Here is a 9,509-nt window from a genome sequence, read left to right as displayed (position 1 = left end):
GAGAGAGAGAGAGAGAGACCACCCGCGGAGGGGGAGAAGGGAATTTTTTATTTTTTATATGTATATATTGTGATAGACAGAACTTTCTATAATATCACTGTGCTCCAATCCAAAACCGCACAGCATTCTGGGAGATGTAGGAAGAAGGAAGGCTTGAGCCACTCGACCTCTCACTGACAGCAAAGCAAGGCCTGTAGCATCAACTAGCTCGCTCACTCTTTGGTTACCTAGCAACAACTTATTGAATAATTTGTGCAGCAGCTTGAGGTTTCACCACTGTGACTCTTCACTGCTTACAAATGAAAAACAACAGGGTGGAGAGAAAGAAGAAAATGAGTCCAACAGCGCAAGAGAAAACTATTGATAAAACAGAACAGTGCATGTCACCAACTTTTTCAGTGCTTTAGATATTTAGAATAAAAACAAATCAGTAATTATTGATATCAACTGATATGAAACGCTTTTATCATGATATTGTCCAGCCCTAGGATATAAACGGCATGTTTGAAGATATGGAAGTAGAGACGAACTAGGAACTGTGCATATAATCAAAGGGTTAAATACAAAGGGTGCCAACTGAATAGCAGCAAGTCAGTTTAGGCTAAATTGGTGTAAAAAGCTATGTATCCCCCATTAAGTTTTAAATCAATGTGAGTCCAAAGTTCAAAAATGTATGCAGAACCGTATGTTTCGAAATGCTTTGGTTTGCTTGAAAACCAAAGTTTACCAGATTTCACACACAACATCACATGAAACAAAATGTTCTTATGCTTCCTTTATTTAGGCTACATCAAGATGTAACAGTTTTATGGGAAGCATTTAAAAATAAAATGGTTGAGACATCCAGTCGTGTGAGAATTTCTATCCTTCGTTGTCAAGTGACACAAACACAGCTTAGCGACATGAACAAATGTATATTTTTATCAACAAAAAAAAAAAGACAAGAAACAAAAGCTATACTGCTTTGTATTTGTTTGAGGGTAAAATACCCTAAATGGTAAAATGTTAAACGTTCTAAATATGTTTTACATATAATATTTACATGATGACTTTGCTTGTGTTACTTAGAAAACTCTCAAAAATAAACTAAATAAAATTTGTTTGAGCAGCTCAAAGTATTATTTCATTTTTGTGTGTGTAGAATTTAAGGCAGACAGCTTTGAACCTTTTTTAAGTTTCATGAGTCTCCAGAGAAGCCTTGCTGGAAACCCTTATTTCGTATTGGCTGTAGATTACTAAGAAGACGCTGAGGGGGACATTTATGATTTGTTTTACTGTTGCTGCTGCTGCTGCTGCTGTGAGGACCTGGAGATAACCTACACTGCAGACTCTACTGACAGATGCATGCATAACTCTTCTCTGCACGGTTCAGATGAGAAAACAAGTATGGCAGAGATTGCCTGCCTTGATAGATGAATGAGTTATGGGTCACAAGACATAATGTCTGGGAAAAAAAAAAAAAGGAAGAAAGGAACTCGTGTTTGCTGAAAATTGAAAAATAAATACCGAAGCAGGATGAAAACATGCACAAACACACATGAATGCTTGTAAGCTCATTTTAAGTCGGTAGGTCCTGCAGGAGAACAAGTGTAAACAGCATAAGTTTTAACAAACAGGCCGTAACAACGTCAATGGACTCGTTAAAAGTCCAGCATTTGTTATCATATCTGAAGAAACAGCTGGGTTGCAACACGCAGAGTTGCCGCTTTAGCATTAAGGCACGCAGATAAATATCACTTTGAAAAAAAAAAAAACCTAAACATTCAGATGTCAATAAATGATCGAAATATTTGTTAAGAGGCCAGTTGGAAATTAAAGTGCAAAAAGAATGAGCGCATCCAGCAGAGTCAGCCACAGTGGGACAAGAGTGCAGGCAGAGATATGATTCATATATGTACTGTTTACATGAAAGCATGAAAAGCTTTTAAAGCACAGCCAAAAAAAAAAAAAAAAGTTCAGCATCTCCGTTTGTGGTGACGGAACAAGAGAATCAAAAGTTTAAGGTTTCCAGAAAAACAATGCGTCTCGACAAAGACGAATGAATGAACGGATTTTAGGAGCGCAATAAGCAGGTACAATAAAAAGAAAAGAAAAAGAAAAAGAAGAAAGCTTGTTTCTTTACCTTTGGGGTTTAGACCTCGTCGTGCGCACCTGGCGGCCACACCAAGCCCACTGTTCAGCTCCCGGGCCGGTCCATCACAGCAGGCAGAGTCCGCAGAACCAGAGCGCATCCAACCCAGTTCAGAATGAACAAGAAGTACAAGAAAGAAAGAGAGAAAGAAAGGAAAAACTCTTGTGATGATACAGAGAGTCTCTGATCCAATGAGATAAAGTCCAACTTCTTATTTTATATATACATATATATATTTTTTATTTTTAGTTTTGTTGCTCTGTTTATAAAGACTTGGGTTTCTAAATGAATTCTCGCTCCTGTTGCTGACCCGGAGAGTGGAGTGAGCCGGACTGAGAGCGCCTGAATGCTGAGGTGTCGGCGTTCCCAACATCTGCACAAAGCCACTGAAAAGATACACGATCATTTCCGGTTTACTCTTTCAAAATAATGCCCTTTAGAAACTCCGTAGGATGAAATAAATGTATATAGTTCACAGCATGTGAATGATTTTTGCTGTTTTTGGTCACTTGTTTGTTTTATTTTAATTTTTCACTTATTTGTTTTTAACCAGCGATGAGATATTTGAGGTCATTCATAGAATAGATTACTGCCAGTAGAATAGAATAGAATAGAATAGAGGCACTGCTGTCAAACATAACTTGTCATACAAATTACTATGAAATCAAGGTGCAGTCAGCCATTATTAAATGACAATAAACCAAAAATATAAAAATGTAAATTTCTCTGAAAACCACTAAATGAATGGAACGTACATTATGCAAAATGCATAATTTATGTGAGGTTGGTTCCACTTGCGACACAAGATATTGTACATAATAGTATACAATATGGGTTCACATGCCGTCAATAAATAATTCAGTGTGAGATTGGGGGCAGCAGAGTGAGCTGGAGTTTGACATTAAGGCATTAAGTGTAAATAATGTGCTCATAATAATACTACAGTTGCATATAAAAATGCTTAAATAAGTCTACATCTGAAGCAAATTTCTCAATACGCTGAAGTTTAGCTTCCAATAATACTATCACAGTCACATTGTTTTCCAGTTAAAATAAGAGCAGGCGCTTTGAAGAAAAATAAATGTTTACTCATATCAGCAACTTATTAGAAACCAAAAAAAAGCTGTTTCTTAATAAAAACTGAAAACAGCATTAATCAATAAATGAAGAAAAAATAAACATCTTAACACTAATGTAAAACTAAGTATAGCTTTATGTGGTGAATCAATTCATCCTGAAGCTGCCTCCCTTCCCGCCTCAGGTTTCTTTCTGTAAAATGATCTGAAATCGTGAGAACTGACTCATTGTGAGGTTGAAAAGCCTGCAGCTGGGAAATTCTGCTGCAAGACGGGAAATGTGACCAGTTTGTCTCAGTTAGCGCTGATCTTTTTATTTTTTGTGAAATGGATGACTTCAGCTTCCTGTAAGGGTCCTAAAACCCGAAAGCTTCACAAAACTCTGAACTGGACTCCAAATTAATATAAATTAATCACTTTTTTCTCCTTTTTGACCCAAGAGAAGTAATGTTGTGCTTCCAACTGTCCTAAAAAAAACCTGACCAAAGATCCTTGATTAATAATACTAAACGACATCCCTTCATGGTGAACACAGAGATTATATAGAGTCTCTATGAGAAAATGTGATTTAAAAAAAAAAAAAAAAAGGTGAGATAATGTGAGTGGAGGGCGTCTTTGAACCGCTTTCTCCCAGGTGGGTGTAAGCTGCAGTCGTCGTGGCGCAGTGGGCAGAATCAGCAAAGCAAAAGCATCAGCATGATCCACAGAAACTCCCACAAGCTCCACACAGTGTTGTGCTGCGTTTTCTGATAACTCCTGGCAGCGTAAAGCTCGCAGCAGTCTGTGCAGCCATTCAGGTGGAGCAGATGTTAGCCATATGGAAGAGCAGGAGGGGTCACCTTTCAAAGGCCCCGATCGTGCTGCATGATCATGCCTGCTGCTCGGTGCTTCCGTCTCAAATGTGCAGCAACGGGAAGGACGAGCGTGTCGCTTGTTTGGCTCAAGAATATGAAGTCAGTCGAAAGAAAGGCGCACCAGTGCAAAGATTTGCTGCGTAGATTTCTAAGTATTCAGCCATAACGTTGCACAACCGATAGTAATACCAAAGAGGTCAAAAAGCATTTTAAAGTCTAAAGCCTCTTCCATGTTAATCTCCAGATGTTTGTGCAAAGAAATAAAGGAAAATAACACCACATTAAATAAAAAAGTGCACAACAGACTCATTTTTTTCTTGGCCCTCTATATATTTACACATATATAGTTTCACATATATAATTTAAAAATATTTCCTTTTAAAGGCCATTAAAGCAACTGTTTGCTCTTCCTATTTGCATATTGTTCAGTTTCTACATCAACATGGAGGTTGTGGTTATTCATCATGCACATAAATGCGCTCCTAAGTTTGTAGGCACAACGGTGCATTGAATATTTCAGAAGTTGCAGGCGAGACGGAGAACAATGCGGCATCGGAACTGAGAAAAACAGTCAGAACTTGGTGAAGACACTCTTAGATAACTGGATCGCTGGTATGCAACGTCAGATAACGAGGTTAAAAGTTATCTCACCGTCAGATTATCAACACGCCAAGCTTTTTTTCAGCATCAAAAAGAAAACCCAGCGACACCATATGACTCCTGCCAGGAAGCATTCCCTCCAACGAACACTGTGGTTTTTAAATATTATTGTGTTTAATGGGAGGAAAGCTGCATAGCAGCACATAAAGTGTTATGTTAAGAGAATAAGAGATGAAAAAGCAATAGCAAAAAGTTTTAAGTTCAGGCTTTCTGGCAAAGACGTTGGGCTTTTATGTAAAATAGGCAGCTGCACCAAAAATGGGGGTGAAAAGAAGACAAATTAAAAAAAAAAAAACAGACGGTAGTGTGAAACGACTGGTGCAAAAAAAAAAAAAAAAAAAAAACAGTAAGATGAAGATTACACTAAATTAAATATGGATCAGATTTATTCTTTTTATATTCAATGCTAATGGTAGCCCCTGGTTTATTGTGCCCTGGGTGGAGAGCCATCTCAGCCATAACAAAAAACCCATCACCAACAGGCTCTACAGGTTGTGAGATGCATGACATTCTCATAACGATACAAAACCTGTACTACAAAATGTCACTCCCGGAAGGCTGAGTCTTTTTTTTTTCTTTTTTTTTTTACTTTAATTGGTTGGAAATATGAAAAAAAAAAAAAATCAGATGAGTTTGACGGCATCCCGGAGTGACCTGCTCGCTGAATGTTTCAGACTGCAGAAGATAGTGATGAAGAGCAGCCGACAGTGAGATGGGCTGCGGAGTAACATAAAAGAGCTTTTAAAAGCCGAGACACGAGAAGGGCTGAACGAAGAATAACGGGGTTAGATGAGGACGTCTAGGTCAGCGTGGTAATAAAGCCTGACATTTTCAGACTTCTCACTGAGTTTGAGGGGGAAAAAACTCTCCTCCTGACATAAGGAAGCATGGTGCGGCTCTGTGGCAGCCCAGAATCATCATCATACAGATTTAGGTGTGGCAAGCTAAAATCGATGCAAAACCTGCTGGCAGAAGTTAAAACATTTGTGAATTAAAGTTTGTTAGCGTGAACGCAAATTGCACTTAACCTCTGTGAGAACTTTAACTTTCCTCTATGAGGAAAGTTAAGTCTGCGCAGTGAGAAATTTTCCAAAACAAATTCCTCATGTAGCGCAGCAGAGTCGAGTTGCTAATGAGCCAGAGCATCAGCTGAAGCATGACAGCACAGCGAGGGCAATGTAACAAAAAAAACCCCACATGCTGACAGAGCAGAGAGACTCATGAGGGAGCTGGTACAGGACGCCCTGACCACCATCGTCTTACTCTCCTCGTCTGTCTGTGTGTCTTAAAACTCAAAGTCAAATCTGTTTCTTTGGAATCAAAGATTTAAAGTGATTAAAAATTAAATAGGGCATTCGTCTTGTTTTCTTCTGTCAGGTCTATTTAAATATCTAAACAGCCAGAAATTTTGTCGGACTGATTCACTTAACATACAATCAATCAATCAAATTTTATTTGTATAGCACATTTCAGCAGCAAGGCATTTCAAAGTGCTTTACATAATTAAAATAAAAACAGCATGTGACATTGAATAAACAAGAGATATTTTAAGAAAAAGAAACAGTGAGAAAGAGAAATAAAAAGAAATTAAAGATAAAGATTTAAAAATAAAAAATACGATACGATACGATAGCAATAACGAGCTTTACTGACATTTGCATCAGATTTTCCAAAGGAACCAAACTTTGCATTTTTGCACCTCACTTAAAAGAGACAGATTCTGAAGTAATCAAAGCTAGACAGTGTGAGGAGAGAAAATTAATAGTTTCATTCTTTGAAAAGACCCAGTAAGTTCATGGAAAGTTGAGAAAAGTAAAGGAGAGAAGCCTAAGTTCTCATAAGGAACGCTGTAAATTCAGTAAAGTTTCACAAAGTAACCACGAAGTTCCACGAATGTACAGGTTATTTAGCGTCATGTGATTTTATTATTCCTATGTTTTGGTATGATCTAAATTTTTCAGTCTCATGTTAGTCATGTAGTCATTTCATTTATTTTCATTTTATTTGCTAGCACATTTCAAGACACAAAGACATTTTACAAGAAAAATACAAGACCACATTAAAAATGAAAACAGGTATGCAGCATAAATAAACAAAGATCATATTCTAAGGGTAAATGCATCAATTGTGTCATTATCAATCCTTTCCCTGTATAAAACATCAGTATTCTCCGATATATGCATGTATAACTTGTTTAGACAGATTGGCATGTCTTTCTGTCGTGACCTCCCACAGGGACGGAGCGTCTCTGCAGGATGAAAACATTGGAGAAAGACGAGTTCCCATTTGAATTTCTCACCAGTGTTAAAAAAAGAGATGGAGGCAAATCTGAATGCAGGTAGGAAGCAACAACAAGAATACTGGATGAAACATCACAGGGGAGAAAGACTGAAAAAAGTCCTTCCAGATCAACATTTTAAGAAAAATGTGCAGAAACTGGCAGGCAGAAGGTTTGAAGACTGCCTTGCTATTTATTTATTCCCCCCCCCCTTTTTTTTGTCTTCGTTAAAGGTCGCTTTTAACCCGCAGGGGTCTCAAACTCCAGTCCTCGAGGGCCACTGTCCTGCAACTTTTAGATGTGCCTCTGCTGCACCACACCTGAATAGAATAATTAGGTCATTAGCAAGGCTCTGGAGAACTGATCTACACAAGGAGGAGGTAATTAAGCCATTTCCTTCCAGTGTTTTGTACCTGTGCCACATCTAAAAACTGCAGGACAGCGGCCCTTGAGGACTGGAGTTTGAGAATTTTTTTTTGCGGCAGCAGCAACTAGCAAACACCTGTGGATCTGCTCCTAAGAGTACCTTTGGACAGCATAATGAAAAAGCATTGCTGTGATGATATGATGTGTCAGAAAGAGCAGGAGCTTCTTAACTTAGATAGACACATCAATTTAGATAGGGGAATTTCTTTCAAGTCATGTTTGATATATACGGCATTTTCAAAACAGCTGAAGACGGCTACTTGATTAAGCCATGACAGAGCATTATGTGCCTGGATAATACAGAACTCCATTCATTTAAAAAGATAAAATATGTGTATAACCCTAATGCTTATTGTCTGCCACATTTTTGTAGAATTATATTCTTAATATATTCCTAATTGTACAGAAGCATTTGTAGTTGACTTTGTGCTCCTCTGCATTCACATTTTTGAAAAAGTCTATGCTGTCATGATGTGGTGGACCCAAAAGCAGCAGGTGAAGACGTAGTGGGGTTTGGGAAATTTAATGAACAAAATCAGAGTTCAACTTACAAAAAATGAACACAAAACAATCCAAAACTGAGGCACGAGGAGATTCTAAGCAGCACAGGGGAAGTGAAGAGCAGGTTAACAAGACAGACTGGCCATTTGTGACTGGGATAGAGGAGCTTAAATACTGGGAGGTAGTAAATGGAACAAAGGGCCTAGCTGGATGAGATGACTGATTACAGGTGTGAGTGGTTGGCACAGGCGCTAGCTGAGGGGAGGGGAGAAGATGGCACAGGGAAGCTAAGAGGATCTGCTGGGGAAAACAAAAGGGAGGAAAAACCAGGGAGCTGAAAATATGTCTAATACAGAAGGCACACTAAGAGTAAAGAGAACCTGATAAACGAGAAGTGAAAAAGACATGAGGGAAAACATAGCAAACCTAAACAGAAACAAGGCTGATCTAACAGCAATAAGAACTAAGGAACATAGAGCTAGAGTAACTAGAAGAGCTGAACAAAGAAATAACCTAACTAGAAGGACTAACAAGAGTGTCAAACTCCAGCCCTCCAGGGCCGCTGCCCTGCAGTTTTTAGATGTGCCAGAGGTACAAAACACTGGAATGAAATGGCTTAATTGCCTCCTTATTGTGTAGATCAGTTCTCCAGAGCCTTGCTAATGACCTAATTATTCTATTCAGGTGCTGCAGCAGAGGCACATCTAAAGGTTGCAGGGCAGAGGCACCTCCAGGACTGGAGTTTGACACCTGTGCATTACTAGAAACACAGGGAGGCTGAAATAAGGAATAACTAGAAGGATTAAAGAAAACAATTAACTAATCACTAAAGAAAGATAGACATGGACTCAGACTAATAAGAATAACAGAACCTAAAGTAACTAAAGAATAGACCTACCTAGAAACACTGTGAAGGACTGAAGACAAGGAAAGCAATAAGACAATTCTAACCACAACATATAAACTCAAATAATAAAACTAAAATGACCACAAAGGGCTAACATAAAGTGAACTACAACATGATAAGACGAAACAGCAAAACCAAACCCAAGAAACCCAGAGTCCTGACATATACACACTGACACTTCATTGATAGAATTGAAAAGTTAAAAACACAAAGCTCATCCTGCTGGTCGGACATCAACATAAATGCTTTACTCAGCACTCTGATTATCTTCCTGGAAAGACATCGGCTGGTGACGCAGCGAAACCTTGAGCCGGAGAAGAGTGTCCGTTGCTGTCACGACGCCTGCTACAAGCTTTGAATACGAATGGCGGAAAGCTTTCAAATGCTGTCAGATTCTTTCTGTGCCAACCTGGAGTTGTAATGAGGAAGACAATGATCTGAGGTCTGACTCAGCATTCCCTGGTGAGACCTGATCTCCAGTTAGATGGAGACCAGCCTCAGTTCTTGACTTTATTGTTTTTTTAATCTGCCTTCCTTCGGTTTCCCGTGTCGCAGGTTTTCATGAAATATGCAGTTTATTATAATGCACGGCATTATGTGTTTCTCTATAAGGATTTAGACAATCACGCAATCATCTGTTCTCCAGTTAAAACCTGAGTTCTTTTTGTATTGGTTT

General features: G+C 38.6%; 1 protein-coding gene across 1 annotated transcript in view; it reads right to left on the bottom strand.

Annotated features, from left to right (window-relative positions):
• The window catches only part of gcgrb (glucagon receptor b), a 60,056-nt gene extending 57,477 nt beyond the window's left edge, over positions 1-2,579 (bottom strand). Inside the window, exon 1 of the mRNA XM_007578335.2 lies at positions 2,123-2,579. The gene's annotated coding sequence lies outside the window, so the exon portion shown is untranslated. The remainder of the gene's footprint in view (positions 1-2,122) is intronic.
• Between the last annotated feature and the right edge of the window lie 6,930 nt (positions 2,580-9,509).

This window comes from Poecilia formosa, unplaced genomic scaffold, assembly GCF_000485575.1.
Source record: "Poecilia formosa unplaced genomic scaffold, Poecilia_formosa-5.1.2 Scaffold474, whole genome shotgun sequence".
NCBI classification, from domain to species: domain Eukaryota; kingdom Metazoa; phylum Chordata; class Actinopteri; order Cyprinodontiformes; family Poeciliidae; genus Poecilia; species Poecilia formosa.
This window is presented reverse-complemented; position numbering and strand designations above follow the sequence as displayed.